A 23,911-nucleotide genomic window follows, 5' to 3' on the forward strand; every position below is an offset into this window, starting at 1 on the left:
CATCTCGTCGTGTTTCGTTTGTCATCTCGTCGTGTTTAGTTTGTCATCTCGTCGTGTTTCGTTTGTCATCTCATCGTGTTTAGTTTGTCATCTCGTCGTGTTTCGTTTGTCATCTTGTCGTTTTTAGTTTGTCATCTCGTTGTGTTGCGTTTGTCATCTCGTCGTGTTTAGTTTGTCATCTCGTCGTGTTTCGTTTGTCATCTCGTCGTGTTTAGTTTGTCATCTCGTCGTGTTGCGTTTGTCATCTCGTCGTGTTTATTTTGTCATCTCGTCGTGTTGCGTTTGTCATCTCGTCGTGTTTAGTTTGTCATCTAGTCATGTTTCGTTTGTCATCTCCTCGTGTTTAGTTTGTCATCTTGTCGTGTTTCATTTGTCATCTTGTTGTGTTTCGTTTGCCATCTCGTGTTTCGTTTGTCATCTTGTGTTTCGTTTGTCATCTCGTCGTGTTTCGGTTGTCATCACGTCGTGTTTCGTTTGTCATCTACTTGTGTTTCGTTTGTCAACTCGTGTTTCGTTTGTCATCTACTCGTGTTTCGCTTGTCATTTCGTTTCGTTTGTCATCTCGTTTCGTTCATCATCTCGTTTTGTTTGTCATCTCGTGTTTCGTTTGTCATCTCGTGGTGTTTCGTTTGTCATCTAGTTTTGTTTCGTTTTTCATCTTGTGTTTCGTTTTTCATCTCGTTGGATTTTGTTTGTCATATCGTGTTTCGTTTGTCATCTCGTGTTTCATTTGTCATCTTATTGTGTTTCGTTTGTCATGTCGTGTTTTGTTTGTCATCTCATGTTTCGTTTGTCATCTCGTGTTTCGTTTTTATCTCGTGTTTCGTTTGTCATCTCGTGTTTCGTTTGTCATCTTGTGTTTCATTTTTCATTTCGTGTTTCATTTGTCACGTCGTGTTTTGTCATGTCGTTGTGTTTTGCTTGTCATCTCATGTTTAGTTTGTCATGTCGTGTTTCATTTGTCATCTCGTTTCGTTTGTCATGTCGTGTTTTGTTTGTCATGTCGTTGTGTTTTGCTTGTCATCTCGTATTTAGTTTGTCATGTTGTGTTTCATTTGTCATCTCGTGTTTCGTTTGTCATCTAGTCGTGTTTCGTTTATCATCTCGTGTTTTGTCATCTCGTTATGTTTCGTTTGTCATCTCGTCGTGTTTCGTTTGTCATCTCGTCGTGTTGCGCGTCATCTCGTCGTGTTGCGCTTGTCATCTCGTGTTTCGTTTGTCATCTCGTCGTGTTTCGTTTGTCATCTCGTTATGTTTCGTTTGTCATCTCATGTTTCATTTGTCATCTTGTGTTTCGTTTGTCATCTCATTGTGTTTCATTTGTCATCTCTGTGTTTCGTTTGTCATGTCATTGTGTTTTGTTTGTCATCTCATGTTTTGTTTGTCATCTCGTGTTTCGTTTGTCATCTCGTGTTTCGTTTGTCATCTCGTGTTTCGTTCGTCATCTCGTGTTTCGTTTTCATCTCCTGTTTCGTTTGTCATCTCGTGTTTCGTTTTTCATCTCGTTGTGTTTCGTTTGTCATCTCGTTGTGTTTCGTCTTTTCTTCTGGTCTTTTCTGTCTGGCTGACTATTTAATCTGACATAAATACAGAAAAACCACTAAGATGAAACTACATTTTTATTTTCTCAGCTGGTCTCTGTTTGATGATGTCATCACGCTGGTCACCATTGCTACCATCTGCTGAACCCATCCAGCTGTCAGGTGAAGGGTTGCCATGGTAACGGGGCCGGGAGGGCAGGGATGGGGATTAGAGCTGAGAGACAATCTGATGTAATCTGGCTCCGACTGAATCACACATCAGCACTGACCGGGACGTCTCTCATACTAAAACATACTATAGATATTCAACTACTACCACTACTACTACTACTACTACTACTACTACTACTACTACTACCACATACTGTAGATATTTAACTACTACTACTACTACTACCCCATACTGTAACTACTACTGCTACCACATACTGTACATATATAACTACAACTACTACCACATACTGTACATATTTACCTATTACTACTACTGCTAGTACTTTCATTCTGTAACTTTTAAAATGAAAACATGCGGCTTGTTAAAGTGTGGTTTCATTTAAACTTCAAGAAACTGATATTTTTCATTTTCAGCTCCAGTACATGTTGTAGTACATGTTGTAGTACATGATGTAGTACAGTCAGTAGTGCACTGAGTAGTACATGTTGCAGTACATGTTGTGGTACATGTTGTAGTACAGTGAGTAGTACATGTTGTAGTACATGTTGTGGTACATGTTGTAGTACAGTGAGTAGTACATGTTGTAGTACATGTTGTAGTACACTTAGTACATGTTGCAGTACATGTTGTAGTGCAGTGAGTAGTACATGTTGTAGTACATTGAGTAGTACATGTTGTAGTACCTGTTGTAATACATGTTGTAGTACATGTAGCAGTACATGTTGTAGTTCATGTTGTAGTGCAGTGAGTAGTACATGTTGTAGTACCTGTTGTAATACATGTTGTAGTACATGTAGCAGTACATGTTGTAGTACATGTTGTAGTACACTGAGTAGTACATGTTGTAGTACACTGAGTAGTACATGTTGTAGTACCTGTTGTAATACATGTTGTAGTACATGTAGCAGTACATGTTGTAGTTCATGTTGTAGTGCAGTGAGTAGTACATGTTGTAGTACCTGTTGTAATACATGTTGTAGTACATGTAGCAGTACATGTTGTAGTACATGTTGTAGTACACTGAGTAGTACATGTTGTAGTACAGTGAGTAGTACATGTTGTAGTACCTGTTGTAATACATGTTGTAGTACATGTTGTAGTACATGATGTAGTACACTCAGTAGTGCACTGAGTAGTACATGTTGCAGTACATGTTGTGTTACATGTTGTAGTACAGTGAGTAGTACATGTTGCAGTACATGTTGTGTTACATGTTGTAGTACAGTGAGTAGTACATGTTGTAGTACACTGAGTAGTACATGTTGCAGTACATGTTGTAGTGCAGTGAGTAGTACATGTTGTAGTACATTGAGTAGTACATGTTGTAGTACCTGTTGTAATACATGTTGTAGTACATGTAGCAGTACATGTTGTAGTACATGTTGTAGTACAGTGAGTAGTTTGTACTCTGCTAGCAGTAATCTGATTACTGAGGGGGATACAGTTACTCTGTTCAGTAAAAGCTCATGTTGAGAGTAACGAGTACTTTTCTATTGTAATCTGATTACACTGTCTGGATGTAATGGAGTATTTCTTACGTTACCTCTCCATAGGTGAGTCACGTGGTGTCACCTTGTTACAGAAATCAGTCAACAAATCAGATTATTGATCAAACAGCTGATCAGAATCCTCCGGATCGATCACCGGCTGCAGTAACGGAGTAACGGAGCTGCTGCGGCGGTTCCGGCGGTCGGGAGTGTCCCGGCGTGCGTGTGTGTGTAGTCCTGCAGCAGCACACACACACGCGCGCTGAGCTGCAGTGTGATGAAGCAGAATCTGTGTGTGTGTGTGTGTGTGTGTGCTCGTCGATAATCAGCCGATAATCAGCTAATCGCTGATCAATAACCCTCCTGCCCGGTAATAAAGCAGCATCTTTACCTGTCCTCGTGCAGGACGCTCGCCCTCTTCCTCCCGGTAACCGACGGCTTTTTTTTTTTTTTTTTTTTTTAACTACGTCATCCGTTTCTACGACACAGCGCGGCGGAGGGGCAGTGACATCATGACGCTCGAGCGGCGCAGCCGCAGTGAGGGTTTGTTCTCTGACAAACTTTATTGATCCTGCTTGTGGAGGAACTCATTTATTTTGGACATTTACTGAACATAGAGGAGATACCAAGGGTTTGTTTGTTTGTTTGCTTGTTTGTTTGTTACTCACCAATGAAGGGGAGACAGGAAGTGATTGATCCAGACAGAAGAAGACGAAAACACAATAGTCAATTAACGATGATTAATGAATATTAATAATGATGACAATTAATATAAAGACACTAGAACATACTGGGAACCAGTTTAAAGAGACTGGAACATACTGGGAACCAGTCTATAAAGACTAGAACATACTGGGAACCAGTTTAAAGAGAAGAAGAATACTGGAAACCAGTTTAAAGACTAGAACATACTGGAAACCAGTTTAAAGAGACTAGAACATACTGGAAACGAGTTTAAAGAGACTAGAACATACTGGGAACTAGTTTATAAAGACTAGAACATACTGGGAACCAGTTTAAAGAGACGAGAACATACTGGGAACCAGTCTATAAAGACTAGAACATAGTGGTAACCAGTTTAAAGAGACTGGAACATACTGGGAACCAGTTTAAAGAGAAGAAGAATACTGGAAACCAGTTTAAAGACTAGAACATACTGGAAACCAGTTTAAAGAGACTAGAACATACTGGAAACGAGTTTAAAGAGACTAGAACATACTGGGAACCAGTTTAAAGAGACGAGAACATACTGGGAACCAGTTTAAAGACTAGAACATAGTGGGAACCAGTTTAAAGAGACTAGAACATACTGGGAACTAGTTTATAAAGACTAGAACATAATGGGAACCAGTTTAAAGAGACTAGAACATAATGGGAACCAGTTTAAAGAGACTAGAACATACTGGGAACCAGTTTAAAGAGACTAGAACATACTGGGAACCAGTTTAAAGACTAGAACATAGTGGGAACCAGTTTAAAGAGACTGGAACATACTGGGAACCAGTTTAAAGAGAAGAAGAATACTGGAAACCAGTTTAAAGAGAAGAAGAATACTGGAAACCAGTTTAAAGACTAGAACATACTGGGAACCAGTTTAAAGAGACTAGAACATACTGGAAACGAGTTTAAAGAGACTAGAACATACTGGGAACTAGTTTATAAAGACTAGAACATAATGGGAACCAGTTTAAAGAGACTAGAACATAATGGGAACCAGTTTAAAGAGACTAGAACATACTGGGAACCAGTTTAAAGAGACTAGAACATACTGGGAACCAGTTTAAAGACTAGAACATAGTGGGAACCAGTTTAAAGAGACTGGAACATACTGGGAACCAGTTTAAAGAGAAGAAGAATACTGGAAACCAGTTTAAAGAGAAGAAGAATACTGGAAACCAGTTTAAAGACTAGAACATACTGGGAACCAGTTTAAAGAGACTAGAACATACTGGAAACGAGTTTAAAGAGACTAGAACATACTGGGAACTAGTTTATAAAGACTAGAACATACTGGGAACCAGTTTAAAGAGACTAGAACATACTGGAAACCAGTTTAAAGACTAGAACATACTGGGAACCAGTTTATAAACACTAGAACATACTGGGAACCAGTTTAAAGCCTAGAACATACTGGGAACCAGTTTAAAGAGAATGAAAAATACTGGAAACTAGTTTAAAGAGACTAGAATATACTGGGAACCAGTTTAAAGGCTAGAACATACTGGGAACCAGTTTAAAGACTAGAACATACTGGGAACCAGTTTAAAGAGAATGAAAAATACTGGAAACTAGTTTAAAGAGACTAGAATATACTGGGAACCAGTTTAAAGACTAGAACATACTGGGAACCAGTTTAAAGAGAATGAAAAATACTGGGAACCAGTTTAAAGAGACTAGAACATACTGGGAACCAGTTTAAAGAGAATGAAAAATACTGGAAACTAGTTTAAAGAGACTAGAATAAACTGGGAAACAGTTTAAAGGCTAGAACATACTGGGAACCAGTTTAAAGAGAATGAAAAATACTGGAAACTAGTTTAAAGAGACTAGAATATACTGGGAACCAGTTTAAAGACTAGAACATACTGGGAACCAGTTTAAAGAGAATGAAAAATACTGGGAACCAGTTTAAAGAGACTAGAACATACTGGGAACCAGTTTAAAGAGAATTAAAAATACTGGAAACTAGTTTAAAGAGACTAGAATATACTGGGAACCAGTTTAAAGAGACTAGAACATACTGGGAACCAGTTTATAAACACTAGAACATACTGGGAACCAGTTTAAAAACTAGAACATACTGGGAACCAGTTTAAAGAGACTGGAACATACTGGGAACAGTTTATAAAGACTAGAACATAGTGGGAACCAGTTTAAAGAGACTGGAACATACTGGGAACCAGTTTAAAGAGAATGAAAAATACTGGAAACTAGTTTAAAGAGACTAGAATATACTGGGAACCAGTTTAAAGACTAGAACATACTGGGAACCAGTTTAAAGAGAATGAAAAATACTGGAAACTAGTTTAAAGAGACTAGAATATACTGGGAACCAGTTTAAAGACTAGAACATACTGGGAACCAGTTTATAAAGACTAGAACATACTGGGAACCAGTTTATAAAGACTAGAACATGCTGGGAACCAGTTTAAAGACTAGAACATACTGGGAACCAGTTTAAAGAGACTAGAACATACTGGGAACCAGTTTATAAACACTAGAACATACTGGGAACCAGTTTAAAGACTAGAACATACTGGGAACCAGTTTAAAGAGACTGGAACATACTGGGAACCAGTTTATAAAGACTAGAACATAGTGGGAACCAGTTTAAAGAGACTGGAACATACTGGGAACCAGTTTAAAGAGAAGAAGATTACTGGAAACCAATTTAAAGAGAAGAAGAATACTGGAAACCAGTTTAAAGACTAGAACATACTGGAAACCAGTTTAAAGAGACTAGAACATACTGGAAACGAGTTTAAAGAGACTAGAACATACTGGGAACTAGTTTATAAAGAATAAATCTGTGGATGTTCTCAGTCATCCAGGTCATGATAAGTCTCAAGCAAGCATAAGTTATGGCAACTGGACTCGACTCACACGAGGTTCGTCCAGTTGCCATAACTTATGCTTGCTTGAGACTAGTTTATAAAGACTAGAACATACTGGGAACCAGTTTAAAGAGACTAGAACATACTGGGAACTAGTTTATAAAGAATAAATCTGTGGATGTTCTCAGTCATCCAGGTCATGATAAGTCTCAAGCAAGCATAAGTTATGGCAACTGGACTCGACTCACACGAGGTTAGTCCAGTTGCCATAACTTATGCTTGCTTGAGACTAGTTTATAAAGACTAGAACATACTGGGAACCAGTTTAAAGAGACTAGAACATACTGGGAACCAGTTTAAAGAGACTAGAACATACTGGAAACCAGTTTAAAGAGAATGAAAAATACTGGAAACTAGTTTAAAGAGACTAGAACATACTTGGAACCAGTTTAAAGACTAGAACATACTGGGAACCAGTTTATAAAGACTAGAACATACTGGGAACCAGTTTATAAACACTAGAACATACTGGGAACCAGTTTAAAGACTAGAACATACTGGGAACCAGTTTAAAGAGACTAGAACATACTGGGAACCAGTTTAAAGAGAATTAAAAATACTGGAAACTAGTTTAAAGAGACTAGAACATACTGGGAACCAGTTTAAAGAGTAGAACATACTGGGAACCAGTTTAAAGAGACTAGTCCAGTGGTTCTTAACCTGGGCTCAATCGAACCCTAGGGGTTCAGTGAGTCAGTCTCAGGGGTTCTACGGAGGTCAAGACACACCTGACTCATATGATTGGTGATGACACGCCCTGCTTGGCCATCACTGGCTGCAGGGAATTTGGTGTTCTCAGTAATCGACTTGTGACTGTCGTGATGGTACGTCGTGTGATTTCTTTCTTAATATTTTAATCCATACTAACTATGTTGAGCAAGAAAAGAAAGTGGTCGGACGAATATGTACAACATGGATTCACATGTATAACGGAACGTGATGGGAGTCAGCGTCCTATCTGCATGATTTGCAATGCCAAGTTAAGCAATTGTAGTCTAGCACCAGCAAAACTAAAGGAACACTTCCTTAAGCTGCATGGAGATGGGGAATACAAGAACACAAGTGAAATGAATGCACGGTTCATTTTGTGCACCAGGAAGTTATATAACTATGTCTTGAATTTGAAAAAAATCATATTTTATTTTTCAATAAAGAAGGGTTTGGTGAATGTGCATATGAAAGTGGTGGGGTTCAGTACCTCCAAAAAGGTTAAGAACCACTGGACTAGACCATACTGGGGACCACTTTAAAGAAACTGCAACACACTGGGAACCAGTTTCAAGAGACTAGAACTTACTGGGAATCAGTTTAAAGAGACTAGAACATACTGGGAATCAGTTTAAAGAGACTAGAACATACTGGGAACCAGTTTAAAGAGACTAGAACATACTGGGAATCAGTTTAAACAGACTAAAACATACTGGGAACCAGTTTATAAAAACTAGAACATACTGGGAACCAGTTTATAAAGACTAGAACATACTGGGAACCAGTTTATGAAGACTAGAACATACTGGGAACCAGTTTTTTAAAACTAGAACATACTGGGAATCAGTTTAAAGAGACTAGAACGTACTGGGAACCACTTTAAAGACACTAGAACATACTGGGAACCAGTTTAAAGAGACTAGAACATACTGGTGTTGTGATTTTCAGGTTTCATGGAGTATTTGGGGGTCAGAGGTTTTTCTTTCAAGCTGTAATTCAGACCCTCCAGTAGCATTCTGAACACATCTGCTGTGAACATACATGTTCTACGTGTTGGGATCCATGTGGAACCGTGTCGCGGTTCCAAATTATTCTCTGCTGCTCAGTAAATCTGAAGCTGACGATGAAAGAAACAGTAAACATCTCCTACCTGTGCAGGTGTTCAGGGATGAAGATAATGAAGACGAAGCTCCTCTAAATGATGTCTGAGGCTGTATTCACCCGTCTGTCTGTCTGTCTGTCTCTGTCTATCTGTCTGTCTGTTTGTCTATCTGTCTGTCTGTAGGCCTGTCTGTCTGCCTGTCTGTCTGTCATCCAGCCTGTTGTTTGGATGGATTATTGGTTTTTACTCGGACACATCAGGCTTCGCCCACACAGATTAACCCCCCTCCCCCTCCTCATAGCTGTCAATCACAGGCTGGGGCAGGGGGAGGGGCTTCCAGCTGTTCCCTGCAGAGGATTCTGGGAGTCGTAGTGTTTGGATCATCAGGGGGAACCCAGCCTTTAGGTGTGTTCAACTTGATGGCGTCTGAAGCAGATATAAAGACAGGATATTGGACATAATGTTGGACACGATGTTGGACATGCTGTTGTCAGGATGATACTATTTCTGCTCGATAAATAACCAATAATAATACTGTAGTAATTTATTAAAGTATTTCAATGTCTTGATCTATTTATTCATTTATTGCATTACTTTATTTTATTGTGTTAATTTATTTTGTTCAACAGTTTTTAATCAGCATATTGCTTTATTTTTCATGTATTTTAAAATTAATTATTTTTGTTTTATTGCATGTCTCAGTTAGTGTATTAAACTCAATATTAATTCTAACAATAACAGCAGATTTGCAGCAGGTGACCTGAGAACTTATTAATGTGTAAAATACAGTTACTCGTTTATTCATTTTATTTGAGTTTTATTTAATTAAATTCTTCAATAGAATATTTTTTTCAAATTAATCCCTTTATTTTATGTCATTTATTTTTTTAAAGTTTCATAAATGGACTAATTCATAATGGTCCGTGTATACTTTGGCAGTTGGATTTTCCGTTCTGAAAAGGGTGTTGAAAAACAAAAAACGAGTGGTTATTTGATTTTCGTTTTAAAATACAAAAATTAAAACTGAAATACAAGGCGTTTTTCCTTTTCATGATCAAAAAGGGATATAAGAAATTTTTAAAATGCTTTGATTTTCAGTTTATATTTAGAATAACAAAAAAGTAAATTCAGGAAGAGACAGAAACGAAAAAAGGTCCGTTTTTCGTTTTCTGAGACCGGAAGTGGTCATCAGCAAGGGTGGAGCCAAACAGAGTTCGGTGCATAGACTGGATAGAGATGGGATTTATGGCTCTTTGAAGGGAGCCGGATCTTGAGGAGCCGTTCCTTTCAAAGAGCCGTTCGAAAGACTGGCTCGTTCTTATCTTCATTTATTTTAGAAATCAACCAGGGGTAACTCGTTTTTATCCAGGAAACAATCACTGGTAGCAGTTACAAGATACAATATGGATCTCAATATTTCAAACTTACACATCCCACCAATATATACTCTATTGGTGGGAATTATTCTAAAATACTGATTAGAATTTCATTTGGCCTATATCCCCATGCTTTGACGGTGAGATCACTGTTTTGAATTTTCAGTCACCTAAAAAATTTTGTGGCACAATAAAACTACGCAGACTACCGGATAACTTCCATGCAAAACAGCTTTACTGTAAAATGTTCCACACAAGAACATTTTAACAATACAGAAAAAGATATATTTTTTTCTTTTTTTCCATCACTAATATCTCCTTCTCCCTGATAAAGCGGTAAATGTGGCTCCGCTCCAGTCTCCAGTCATTCAGACTCGGGCGGTGCTCGCACTCCTCCTCTAAGTTAGCTGCATATAGAGCTGTGTTCATGTGGATGGAGCTGCTGTGGACAACTCAAATTCGGAAATGTCATGAGTCGTTCACATGAAGGCAGCATGGACAACTCAGACTCATTGAGGTGAAACGTAAAGAAAGTGTTGGCAATTTCGACATGCGAACGACTCGCAGCTGTGAACCGGTTCTCATCGTTCACTTAAAAGAGCCGTTCAAACAACTGACTCGTTCACCAACGTCACATCTCTAATGTGGTGGGCCCAGTGGGGTCAGAGGCTGCTGTAGATGCAGATGTGGAGGCAGAGGAGGCAATGGACACATCAGTGTCACTGCTGTTGTCTGAGTCTGGCTCTGCTCTCAAACCTGTGACCTGCACTGTTGGGTGTTGAGTCTTCAAATGCCTGTGTAAATTATTTGTTGACCCAGACTTGAATGAAATGACTTTCTGACAAATGCTGCATTTAGCCTTACTGTTTTCTTCGCGAGAAAAGTGCCCCCAAATGCTGCTCCTTCTACTCTGACTCATTTTCAGACGTGTGTGTGTCTTCTTCGTTCGAACAACCGGCTACTACGTTGGCACTGAGACAGAGAGGCACTCGTGCACGTGTGTTTGTTTTTTTAACCGTGACAGCAGCGTGCACGAGTCATGGCTCCGCTCCTAACCAATGACAGAGGCACGCAGGGTTTTTTTTCCCCACTGCACTGGAGCACTCACGTGAAGAATGCGTGCACAACACTCCTGCGCGTGCGCCCCTCCCCTCGAGTGTTCTGTCTCTAGCGGAGGGGCAGGGAGCCTAGACCCTAGGCATAGACCGAAGGAGGAGTTAATTTGTGTGCGTCTGCTTTAAACACGCATAGGGAAAAAAGAACGACGGAAAGAACGGCTCTCCCCCAGCCGCGACTCGGCTCCGATCGTTCATGTTTATGAGCCATTCAAAAGAATCGGCTCGTTCGCGAACGTCACAACTCTAGTTTTCATGGTCAAAATGAGAGAGCAGGTGGCCGATTTTAAAATAAATCAATATTGAATTTTTTATAGAGCGTTAAAGTTTTGCGAAGCCAGGGGGCGGGACTACTTGATTGACAGTCTGGTCTGGAATGATTGACAGGTCCTATGGAGGAGGCAGCAGAGACTCTGTTCTCCTCGTTTGGATTAATTCTGATATAATAACTGTTGGTTTATTTGTCAGTGGAGCAGCAGAACATTTTCCACAGACAGTTTTTCTGCCCGTTGGCTTGTTATAACCAGTTTTCTGCCTTCGGCTGATTCTACCAGCAGACACAAAGGACTCTGATTGTTCGGTAAGTTAATGTTTATTTTCGTATCGTTGCCGCTTTTAATGCACTTTATATGCAGCTGTAGTGTCAGATATAATGTGTGCCATGCAGTCCAGATGTTGGTGGAGTTTATTTCTGTGTGTGTTGACCAGAGAAGAAAGTTAGCATCCAGTAAATATTAGTTTTAATGTTAGCGATGCTAAGCGAGCTAGCTGTTCAGTTGTAGCCTGATTAAAGGTAATGTAGCATTAAGCTAACGTAGCATTAAGCTAACGTAGCATTAAGCTAACGATGTTTGTGCTGAGTTTCATGTAAACAGCTGAAGTGTGTTGTGTTCGTGTAATGTGGTACATTTAGTTAATAAAACTGTTCATGGAGACGCTGGTTCACATTAATGTAACGTTTAGAAAACCTAAATGTGATTAATACAGTGAGGTTAAGGTTCTGTGTTGTCAGTAGTCCTGAATATCTGCTGAGCAATTAAATGTTGATCAGTGATTCATCTTTAGTGTGAAACGTTTACTTTGCAGCGATATTTTTAAAAAATGTAGGTCATTTTAAGGTAAGATATTAAAGGATGGTTTTCTTAGGTAAATGAATTTAAGGTTTAATTGACTGAAATCTTTCAGTCAATGTGTTTCTTTCAATTTGAAATATCTGGATTTAATTAATCCAGCTCAGTCAGTTACATTTTATATTATTAAGAATTCTTATTCAGTTTAACACTAGATGACGTATCAGTTCATTGACTATTTCAGAGCCAGTTTTTTTCTTTTCAATTATCTGTATTTAAAGTGATATTATTAAAATATAATTGCAATGAAACAGCAGCAACATAAGAAACGACCAAATATACAAAGGAAGTGCAGCTATTTTAATATAAAAAAAAATATTTATCAGTTAGAACATGGTGAAAGTGCAGCTAAAGTTAAGTTAGTGAAACTATGAATAAGCAACGTTTCCTTTTACTTCCAGAAAAATAAAAGCCTCATATTGGCTATTTATTAAAAAATCACTAAAAGCAACACTTCCACCAAGTTTGTTTTAGTTTGTTGGTATTTATCGGTGGAGCAGCAGCACATTTTCCACAGACAGTTTTACTGTCCGTTGTCTTGTTTTAATCAGTTTTCAGTTCAGTAATTCAGACCTTCGGCTGATTGGACCAACAGTCACTGAAGGACTCTGAGAGCTGGTTGGTACTAAATGATAATTTACTGATCGGTGCCGGTTTTAATGAACTTTATGTTCAACTTCAGAGTCAGATATAATGTGAGCAGTGAACCCCAGGAGTTGGTGGAGTTTATTTGTGTGTGTTGACCAGAGAAGAGAGTTAGAATCCAGTGAATATTAGCTTTAATGTGAATTAACGATGCTAACCGAGCTAGCTGAGCAGTCCTGATTAGCAGCTAAATGTAGCATCAAGCTAACGATGTTTGTGTTGTTTCCTGTCAGCAGCTGAAGTGTGTTGTGTTCCTGTAATGTGGTTCATTAAGTTCATAAAACTGTGGCGGGTTGACGTTAATGTAACGTTCAGGAAACTTAAATGTGATTAAAACAGTAACGTTAATGTTCTAGTTGTCAGTAATCAGCTTTAATTTGACACTAAAATGGACTCTGATAGTTTTAAATGACATCAGTTTCATGAATTTGTTGAAAATTGTCTCATTTTTTGTTGTGATGTTGCTGCTGATTCATTAAAACCAGATGATCCGTGTTGAAGATACGTTTAGTTCTAGTATCAGAAGTACAAGAAGGAAACTGGAAGTTTAGTTCTGCTACGTCAAAGATTTCAGGAATAAAATAACTAAATGAGTCTTTATGCCTCAAACTTTATTTTACAATAATGAAATAATCACAGATAATAAAAATATAAATAGCAGAGAAAACCTGAGAGAATAATTTTCTGAAAATTCTGTGAAGGAAAAGCAGCTTTTTCTCCTGAAAGATCAGAATCAGCTCCAACATCTGCATCTGACAGCATCAAGTCAACCAGAAAGAAAAGAAAAAAGAAAATGACTTCTTTCTGATCACATCTGTTCCGCTGCTCACAGGCTGCTGCTGCTCACATTCTTCACATTTATAGTCCACTTTTAAAAGTTCAGCAGACAGGTGCTCTGCTTTGGAGTGTGATGATGTCGTTGGTGATGTGGAGAGTGAAGTTTCCGTTTCACCCACAGTGTGCTTAAGGACAGCTGGGTTGGACTTGATGTTTGAAATACTGACCGACAGCTCAGATTTAACTGTCTGTAGTTCTGTTTTGATGGATGTTAAACTTTCATTCAAAGCCGCCAGGAGCTGGGTCTTTAAAATAACCACCGTCTCGTTACAGAGTGAAAGTAGCAGTTCCTCCTGAAGGTCAGAGATTGCAGCATCTGAGGGCCTCTTCAAAAGAAGATGTAGTTGATGAAGACGTTCTGGAGCAGGACCAGAAAGACCACGACCAAGCAGCCTTGAGATCTTAGACAGCGTCTCCCTCAGGTGGGTGTCAACGGTGTTCACGGTCAGGTCTGTGGTAATCCTGTCAAAAAACAAAACAGAAAAAACTCTAGATTATAAATCAACATGTAACCAAAGCACTCTGTGTATAACGCCATAGTATAGGATGTAGTTCAGAAAATGTCAAAGTATAACATAGTATGGCCTGTAGTTCATAGTATAGCATGTCGGCAAAAAAACCCCCATAGATTATTATGTGGTTCAAAAAGCACAAAATGATGGGATGTTGCCTAAAATTGTCATGTATGATATGTGGTTCCAAAAATGTCATAGTGCAGTATATTGTCAAAATAGCATGTTATACAAGAAAACATCAGAGTAAAATATGTCGTCTCAAAAATGCCTTAGAATAATATTTCATTGCACAAGTAAAAGTATAGTAATTTTTAAAAATGTTCAAATTCTTATATGTTGCTAAAAAACAACAAAAACAACTAAATCAAAAAAGTCATAGTAATATGTCAATTAAAAAAGGCTACAGTATAGCGTGTCGCCCAACAAACGTCATAGCATAGCATGTCACTCAAAAAGCGTCATAGCATAGCATGTTGCTCTGAAAACGTCATAGTATAGCATGTCGCTATAAAAACATGATAGTATAGCATGTCGCCCAAAAAAGTCATAGCATACCATGCCACTCTAAAATATGTCATAGTATAGCATGTCACTCTAAAACCATGATAGTATAGTATGTCACTCTTTAGAGCGACATGCTATACTATCACGGTTTTAAACGTCATAGTATAGCATGTCGCTATAAAAACATGATAGTATAGCATGTCGCCCAAAAAATGTCATAGTATAGCACGTCGCTCTAAAAACATCATATTATAGCATGTCGCTCTAAAAACGTCATAGTATAGCATGTCCCTCAAAAACTGTCATAGTGTAGCATGTCGCTCTAAAACCGTGATAGTATAGTAGGGATGCACCGATACCACTTTTTTCCAAAGCGAGTTGTGTATGAGTACTTGCATTTGAGTACTCACCGATACTGTTACCAAGTACTTACGCCATTACACATAAAGTTACTTAGATTTTTTATTTTTCCACAGATATCGTCTGTTATTTGAACAACATTCCTCAGTACGTTTTTCTAGTACATGGGTGACTGTCACAAGTTTCACTGCAGTACTAACAAAATTTAACAAAATTGTCATATACTGACATTCAACATTAGTGCTTTTAGAAACTTGGCACTGCCACACATACTGTAAGATTTCAGTAAAACTTTGTCATATACTGAGTGCTGACATTTAACAAAAGTGCTTTAAACATAGCACTGCCACACATATCACCAAAAAAACCTGAGTACAAAATTGTCACTTTCTGTGTCTGCGTTTTTAACAGCTTTGCCACATATTTAACTTCAAAACTTACTCAAAATATTCATTCAAGAACCAACATAAAACTGTGGCTGAGTATCTCAAGTGATCAACATGTCAACATAACATCTGTCTGTGATGATTAAACTTATTTTGTGTAAGTGAGGGGCAGGTTCTTTTTGATAAAAAGAAGCTTCTCTGCATTTTCAGCTGTGAGTCTGTTGCGTTTTTCATCAACAATGTGGGACACTGAGCTGAACAGCCGTTCACTGTCCACGCTGCTGCATGGGGCTGATAGGTATCTCTTTGACATTTGAGCCAGAATTGGAAATCGCACTCTGTGAGCCCCCCAGTATTGTAGAGGGTTTTCCTCTCGAGCAGTTGTGGTCTCTCCAAGATATGTCTCTCACGGAATGGCAGCTCCCACTGGTGCAAGGCCCGGTGATGTTGATTCCCGCTCACCTGCTATCTCATCAAACAAACTGTCCAGACTGCTGCTGGCTTGCACCTTACGAAGCTTCCTGACAGGTGGCTCCCCAAGATCCTCCTGCTTGTCTGCCTCTCCTGTGGACATCCTCCGCAGCTCCAGCATCAGCATCTCCTTGGCCTCTGTAGCAGTGTCAGTGTTTGTGAAAAAGCGATCTTTGTACCTAAAAAAGAAGTAATAATAATTTAGCTGGTAAAAAGAGACACACAAAGACAGACAGGCAGGCAGACAGACACAGACAGACAGACAGACAATTTACCTTGGATCGAGAAGAGTCCCGATGCAGTACATTGGGTTTGTTTCCCCATCACTGAGGCGCCTCCTGACGGCTGCAGCCAAAGTCTTCTTCATGGCTTTAATGCCATGGTCCTCATCCGTTTCATTGGTCAGAAGCCTCATGAGCACGGTCACAGCAGGAATGACATCGGATGCATGTGCATCACCTGAGCTCATTTTTCGGGTTAGTTCCTGAAACGGAGCAAGCACAGACAAAGTTCTCTCAAAAAGTGACCACTGATGAGCGGTGACGATGAGGTTGTCAGGAAGCTCGTACTCTGATCCAAATATTCCGAGGGCCCGCTTCTGCTCAATGAGAGATTCAAGCATGTAATAAGTGCTGTTCCAGCGGGTCGGGACATCCTGCTGGAGTCTTTTAACGGGCTGGTTGAGTTGCACTTGTATGTCCTCCAGTTGAGAGTAGGCTAAAGCGGAGTGTTTAAAATGTCCCACGATTTTTCGTCCCACTGCCACTGCGTCAGCTACACTTCTCTGAGCCAGCAGCCCCTCGTTTACAGCCAGCTGAAGGGTGTGTGCGACACACGGGAGGCTCGGAAGCTCTGCATCACTCATAGCTTTCACCATGTTCTTCGCATTATCTCGTAGCACAACATGGACTGCACTTCTGTTAATGCCCCACGTCTGAAGCATAACATCAAACTCATCTGCAATGGCTTGGCCGGTGTGCGAACCTCTGAATTGTTTTGCATGCAGTATGGCCTTCTGCAACTTAAAATCATCGTCGATCCACTGTGCAGTCAGGCTGATGAGAGACATTGGGCTGACGCTGCTGCTCCAAATGTCCGTGGTGAAGCTTAACGTTTTAACATCATGCAACAGGTTGTGGATGTGTTTTTTCACAAAGTCGTGCAGCTTCGGTAGCACCGTGTCTGTGATATGGGTACAGCTAGGAATCTCATACCTCGGCTCCAGTATGCAGAGAAGACGCCGGAATCCCAAATTATTAACCACGGACAGTGGCTGGTCATCCAGGGCAATATACTCGGCAAGAGCATCTGTGATTCTGACCGCACGTAGGTTGTCTCTGGACATTTTCTCCCGCTTAGCCAGCGTCTGCTGCAAAGTTGGTTGTCTCGTGTTGGTGTCGCGAGCGAACTCCTTATATTCTGCGTCGTGTTTGGATTTCAAATGTTTAATTAAGTTGCTTTTGTTGTAAGTGGTAGATTTAGCTCCTCCTCTGGAGACTTTTGCTGGACATAATTTGCATTCTGCTTTGTTTTTGTTGCTCTCATTCACCCGAAAATAGTTCCACACTGCTGACATGCCTCGTCGCTGCCATAGACTGTATATAAAGATAGTCGCTGCCCGCCTTGCAGCCAAGTGTGTCGGTGCCGTAAGTGTATCAGTGTCGTGGTATCGGTGGCCATTTTATGAGTACGAGTACTCATGCCTCGTATCGGATCGATACTCGATACCGGTATCGGGATCGTTGCATCCCTATAGTATAGCATGTCACTAACAACGTCATAGGATAGCATGTCGCTCTAAAAACATCATAGTATAGCCTTTTGTCCACAAAACGTTGTTTTGTCCCGGCTGTCTGAAGTAGGTGAGGAGCAACATAAAAACAGTCCAAACGCTGGTTTCCAGGGAGTTAGGAGGATATTTATTTGAAAGAGCAAGTTTACAACAACACAACATGTGAGGGGGTTAAAAGCAAATGGGTGTTAGTAAAATAAAAATAAATAAACAGAACTAAAAGTGAACTTCATGTTGACATTGATGGACATTCCAACCAGGAACAAAGTAAAAGATAATCAATATGAAAAAACTCTTCCTGTTCACCTCTTAAAACCCAAAAACACACTGCAGTAGAAGCCTAAACTAAAACTACCAATGGGTTCCCTGTTTTCCTTTGTGAACAATTCAAAGGTCCCTCTCTATCTCCCCACACATCCACCAACCACTGGAACACATCTCCAAAGTTCTGCTGGACCAGCTCAGCTTCCCCTCAGAAGAAGTGCTGCCACCTGCCAGATGAAGGAGCCTTTTGAGAGGCAGCTGGCATCGTGATTGGACTGTACTTTGGTCTGTTCCAATCCAGCTTCAGCTCCAGAGACGGCAGGTGGGACGAGTCAACGGAGGCCGGATGGACGAAGGCATGAAGCTGAGTCGAAAGAAAAATGTGATTTTTCAACATGTTGTAAAAACGTGCCATATGATGAAATAATGTAAAGGAGGCCATGAAACTCCAGAAAGGTTTTCTTTGAAAAAAAATCATCATGAATTTTGGCGCAAAAAAACGCCATAGTGTACTATGTCGAAAAAAAATGCGATTTTTCAAACATATGTCGAAAAATGTCATTTTTCAACACTAAATCTTATTGAAAAATATGTTTTACTTAAGTCCACCTGTTGCAACCATCTCTACACCTCATTAGCTACCTCTCTAAGGTCCATTATACAACAAAAAGTCCAGTAGATGTCACTGTGTTTTGAAATAGCATGCAGAGCAAGTTAGTCTGCTCACAGGAAGTTAGCACGAGCAAAATCACTCCTCACATGAGGCCTCTGTTTGCTGTGATTTTCAAAAGTAAGGTAATACTTTTGACATATTATGGTGCCTAAGGAGTTGCTGAACACAAATATGTCATTTGAAATGTAAAAAAAAAGATTTAAAAGGTTAAAATAATTTTTCTCAAGCATTTGGTAGAGGTCAATATTTTAAAAATCGCTGGGTTTCTTCATAAAAAAAAAAACATTGATTGTTGTTATTAGTGCCCCAAAGAGATAAGAAATATAAAGAAATAATTTTTTCATTGCCTTTTTCTTGGTGAGGATTTTAAAGGGTTAACTTAACATCTGTAAACAAAACAAAAACGTATCAACAAAGTTTTCTGTTAAAGTTTGTGTTCTTCTAAGTTTAACTCCAAGATTTTAAATACTTTCATTTACTGCAAATGAATATCTACTCCAAATGTCTCACTAATAATCATTATCAGCCTTAAAAACCCACAAAACACCCCTCTATACTGGACCACACTTAGTACAGTCCGGTTCCCCCTTCTATAAATCTGCTTGGAATCTTCCACTTCCTGTTTGTCAAAGTGGCCTTCTACCTGGACAGGTTTTGTTGGAGCTCATGCAACAAACATTTTGGGTAAGTGCACTTTAATATGGATGGATGACACTGAAGTCTGTTTTCATGAGACTGAGTTAAGATGTGTAGCTCTGTCATTAAATAGGAAATTATTTCTCAGAATTCACAGAGAAAAGTCTGAAATGTTTGCTAGGTTAGCGTCCCACATGTTCTTTGGCTCAGCTAAAGCTAACTCTCTCCAACTTCTGGATCTCTTGAGTTGCTTGTTAAAATATCTTGCTAGAGGTGCTGAAGCTCAGAAAGTCTGAGGTGTTTGTTCAGAATAAGCTCATTCTCACGTCTTATCTAAACTGTCCTCTTTAGTTTGAACTTTCCCTAAACTTAGGAGTTAATGACAGAGCAGCACATCCAGACTCAGTCTCATTTATGTAGAGATTAAACTTCAGTGTCATTCATTGATGTTAAAGTGCAGTTTTTAAAATGTTTGTTGCACATGCTCCTGACCAAACCAGTCCAGGTGGAAGACGATGTGAAGAGAAAGCTCCAGAGGATGAATATCACACATTTACGTTGGAAATAAATGTCCTTTAATTAGACATTGTCATGCAAAAGTTGGATTTCCCTTTAATGATGTTCAAATCTTTGTTGAGTGTTTTGTTGATGTTGTTTCTAAATGTTTCCTGACACTCGGCCCCAAAGATTAAAACCTTTTACGGCTCACAAGCTGCAACAATTCACACATTATCAACTATCTTTCTGACTAAACTAAGATAAAAAGTGAAAAACTGCCTGATTCCTGCATCATGAATGTAAATCTTTTTGGTTTTTATGACAGTAAACTGAATATATTTGGGTTTGACATTTTATAAACCAAAACAAGAAATGAATTAGTGGAGAAAACAATCAACAGATTAATGGACAAAGAAAATGTGTTTTCCAACATATATGGCTGAATTACTCCAACATTACAAGATACATACAATTTTAATTCAATTTTATTTATATAACACCAATTACAGGTCAAATTGTCCCAAGATGCTTTATTTTTAATTTTTTTGTCTTATTTAAAATATGACAAAGTAAGAAATTTAAAGCTCTTGACTAATCCAATTTATTATTTGGTTTTTAAGAGACTAATTGACAATTAAAATAAGTTTCTCCACTAAAACTAATAAACATGAGGTCAAATAGATAGAAGAGTTTTAAATACTGCAGTCCCACAACGACAAGAATAAAGTTTGTCAACAAAAACTAAATGTGCTGGTGGATTCCATTAAAGTCCTAATAAATGATAATAAAGTGTGATACTAAAGGTTTGTGGTGCTAAAAATGTCCAAGTAAAGATATGAAGTTGAACATCTGGATGGAGGTTGATAAATTTTTTTTTTTTTTTGTCTGCATTTGTTCTCATTGTTTAACTCCACAAAAGAGGTGTCAACATTGTATGAGACTGATGCATATTTTAGTCTTGCAACCAAATATTTTAATATTTAGTGCATGTGTGTGACCATCACCAGCCCTCCCTGAAAGCTAAGCAGATATTCTTTATTAGAATTCCCTATTATGAGCCAGGGAGGGCAGTGCTACACCTCAGTGATGTGTGGGGGAAACAAAGACTGGACAGGACGAACAGGACGAACAGGACGAACAGGGATAGAAAATAACAGGTGGTGCTATTGCAATTAAAGATTGTAAGGTGGTGTGTTATTCCCAACTACTAACTGTCCATCAATAAAACAGGAAGAAAAATAAATAAATAAATAAATTAAAAAAAGAAAACCAACACAAAAGAAAAAGAGATTCAATAAATATATAAACAGTACTGAGCACCATAATTGTGGATGTCTTGACAGTATAGAATAGGATGGAATAGAATAGGCCAGAAGAGGATACCAGTGAAGGAGAGAATGAGTTTAGGGTAGAGACTCTGGAGAGATTCTCAGCACATTCTGGTGGGTCCCATCATTCACTGACAATGGGACTCGGCAGTAGCTGAGACCTGGTCAAACATGCAAGTGTGAAGGACCCCGAAGCCCAGAACAGCAATCACGGCAAGGCAGGGCCAAGCCAACGCCCTGCCCCTCCTCCTGGGCCGTAGGAGCCACAGGGCGGCGCCCCCAGAGAGCCACCGGGGCCCCCAGAGAGCCACCGGGGCCCCCAGAGAGCCACCGGGGCCCCCAGAGAGCCACCGGGGCCACCGTGAACGACGCGGACCCAGAGAACAAGAGGGATCAGCTACCGACACCCCCAGCGCGACAAGACCGACCCAGGCGGCCCGGGGCACGAGGACCCACCCGCCACCCACACCCCAACCCCGCCCACCCCAGTCTCCACCAAACCCCCCACCCCACCATCACGCCCGCCCACCCCCACCCCCGAGGGGGTGACTGGAGACTGGAAGAACTCGACGGGCGGGGGAAGGTGTGGTGGGTGGTGGGGGGAGGTGGGGGAGTAGAGGGGGGAGGCCGCCACCCACCTCCCCGCCTATTCTCCGCCCTGACTCCACCCAGACTCCGCCTTGGCTCCACCCATGTGGTCGCTTCAGGAACTACGATGTCAAAGGGACGACGAATTTATGTCTTTTCATCTGATCTGTAGCTCAGTGAGTTAAGGATTTGCTTGTGGAGCTGCAGGTCGCTGGTTCAAGACCAGGCACTTCTTAAATTTTCTCAAAATCCTGACAAAGACAAAGAAAGAAAACTGCCAGTGGTGGGTCTCGAACCTGCAACCTTCCACTCTGTAGTCCTCTTCTTATCCCCCTGAGCTACTCGCTCAGATACTAATTCTTCTTTTTTTTGCACATTTATCATCTATTTTTTGTCATATTTGAGTTTTTTTTTTTTTAACACAGGTCTCGACTCAACCGTTTTTCTCAGGAGGTTGGACTTCAGCCTTTGTGCTGGAGGGTGGAACCCTCCGTTCCAAGACTTTCCAAAGCCTCCACACCTCCCAAGTCCTCAGGACCTGAGCTTTCACACAGTCTGAGGGCTGAAATTTTCTAAGTCCCACAGTAGTTCTCTGTTAGATTGAACCTTCACACAGTCCAAGGACTGATATCTTCTAAGTTCCTGAGTAGTTCTCTGATAGTTTGAACCTTCAGACAGTCTAACGGCTGAAGTTTTAAAAGTTTCTCAGTACTTCTCTGTTAGTTTGAACTTTCTGGTTAACAGAAGCCTTAAAACTTGTGACCATGAGTCTTGATTTCACATTTAGATCATCCATCTGAGTTCTTCTCAGACCTTCACCTGTGGGTTTTTTAGAAATCCTCAACAAACTTTGATTCTCTTCACTGAACAGTAAAGTTTGTGGAGATCAGAAGGTAACATTAGTTTGATCGATGCCTTCAACTACTAGTAGACTTTATCTGGAAAGCAGTTTTCTGAAATGAGTTCTTAGTAAATCTGTCCACAATCAAACCAAGAACATAGAAAGAGGAAATGTTTGAAGAAACAACTTGATGTTTTCATTTCAGACTAGAAAACGCTTGAAGACCTTGATCTGTTTTTCCTCTTTTTGATCATTTTATTGTCTCTTCTGTTTAATTTGATCTTCTAAAGTTTAACTGGTGTCTTTTCAAATGTTTTGTCTTTAGTTTGATTCTTCTTAAATGTTTAGATTTGCTCTTTTCTCACCTTTATTTCTTTTCTAATGTCTGATTTGATTTCAAAATGTTTTGTCTTTTTAATATTTAATTGTTTTTTCAAATGTTTTATCGGTTTGTTTGAAAAATTTCCTTTCTTTCCCAATGTTTAATTTTTCAAATAAATCTTTAAAGTTTTTCTTTTTAAATGTTTTACCACCTTTTAATATTTAATTTTCTTTTTAAATGCTTCATTGTATTTTCTGTTTAATTCCTATTTAAAGTTTTATTGTCTTTAAGATTTAATTTTCTAATTAAACATTTATTTTTTTAATTAAATGTTTTTTCTTTTTAAAGGTTTAATAATCTAATTAAATGTTTTGTATTTTTTAAATGTTTAATATTCTACTTTAATTGTATTTTTAAATGTTTAATTATCTAAAATATTTCATCTGTAATGTTTAATATTTTTCTTTAAAAAATTTTGTTAAATTTCATAATTATATGTTTTGTATCTTCTGTTTAATTATCTAATTAAATATTTTGTCTGTTTAATATCATTTAATTGTATTTAACATTTTTTTTTGTTTGTTTATGTTTTTGTAGAATCCAGTATTGCTCACTGGTTGGTCATTACATTTTGTTAGTTTGATTTCACTGTTTAAAATGATGCCACCTCTTTTCAGACAGAACCTGTGATAATAAAACAATACAAAATTTTTAGTTCCGTGTTAATAAAGCACTTAAAGCTTTAAGTATGGCTAAATGCTTTTTTCAAAATTAAATATATCACTCCTTAGGTGGTAGTGGCCCCAAGTTCAGTCAAGTTGGAAAGATATTCACAGATTGGGACTTCCAGCATCAATAACTCATTAGATATAGGTTGTCAAAACATAAACGGTGCCTCTTTCCCATTGTTGCAAGGCAGACAATGTGCTACAAGCCCAGTTTTATCAAAAGTAGCTGTCTTTCAAGCTACAGGAATAACATTGGTGTCTATGGAATGAACAGG

General features: G+C 39.1%; 1 protein-coding gene and 1 long non-coding RNA gene across 8 annotated transcripts in view; one reads left to right on the forward strand and one right to left on the reverse strand.

Moving 5' to 3' along the window:
* Positions 1-8,833, reverse strand: part of epb41l3a (erythrocyte membrane protein band 4.1-like 3a) — a 38,016-nt gene extending 29,183 nt beyond the window's left edge. For 3 of the 7 annotated variants that reach the window (XM_055007065.1, XM_055007062.1, XM_055007060.1), the window contains exon 1: positions 3,595-3,671. The gene's annotated coding sequence lies outside the window, so the exon portion shown is untranslated. Of the gene's footprint in view, positions 1-3,594; positions 3,672-8,675 lie in introns of those variants that run through there. The other 4 variants (XM_055007061.1, XM_055007063.1, XM_055007064.1 and 1 more) reach the window with 4 other exon arrangements.
* A 2,412-nt stretch (positions 8,834-11,245) lies between these two features.
* On the forward strand, positions 11,246-21,220 carry LOC129348049 (uncharacterized). Its single transcript, XR_008600470.1, has 3 exons — positions 11,246-11,698; positions 14,004-14,152; positions 18,152-21,220. It is a non-coding gene; the product is annotated as an uncharacterized LOC129348049 (long non-coding RNA).
* Positions 21,221-23,911: the final 2,691 nt, after the last annotated feature.

Source organism: Amphiprion ocellaris, chromosome 22 (genome assembly GCF_022539595.1).
Source record: "Amphiprion ocellaris isolate individual 3 ecotype Okinawa chromosome 22, ASM2253959v1, whole genome shotgun sequence".
In the NCBI taxonomy this organism is placed as follows: domain Eukaryota; kingdom Metazoa; phylum Chordata; class Actinopteri; family Pomacentridae; genus Amphiprion; species Amphiprion ocellaris.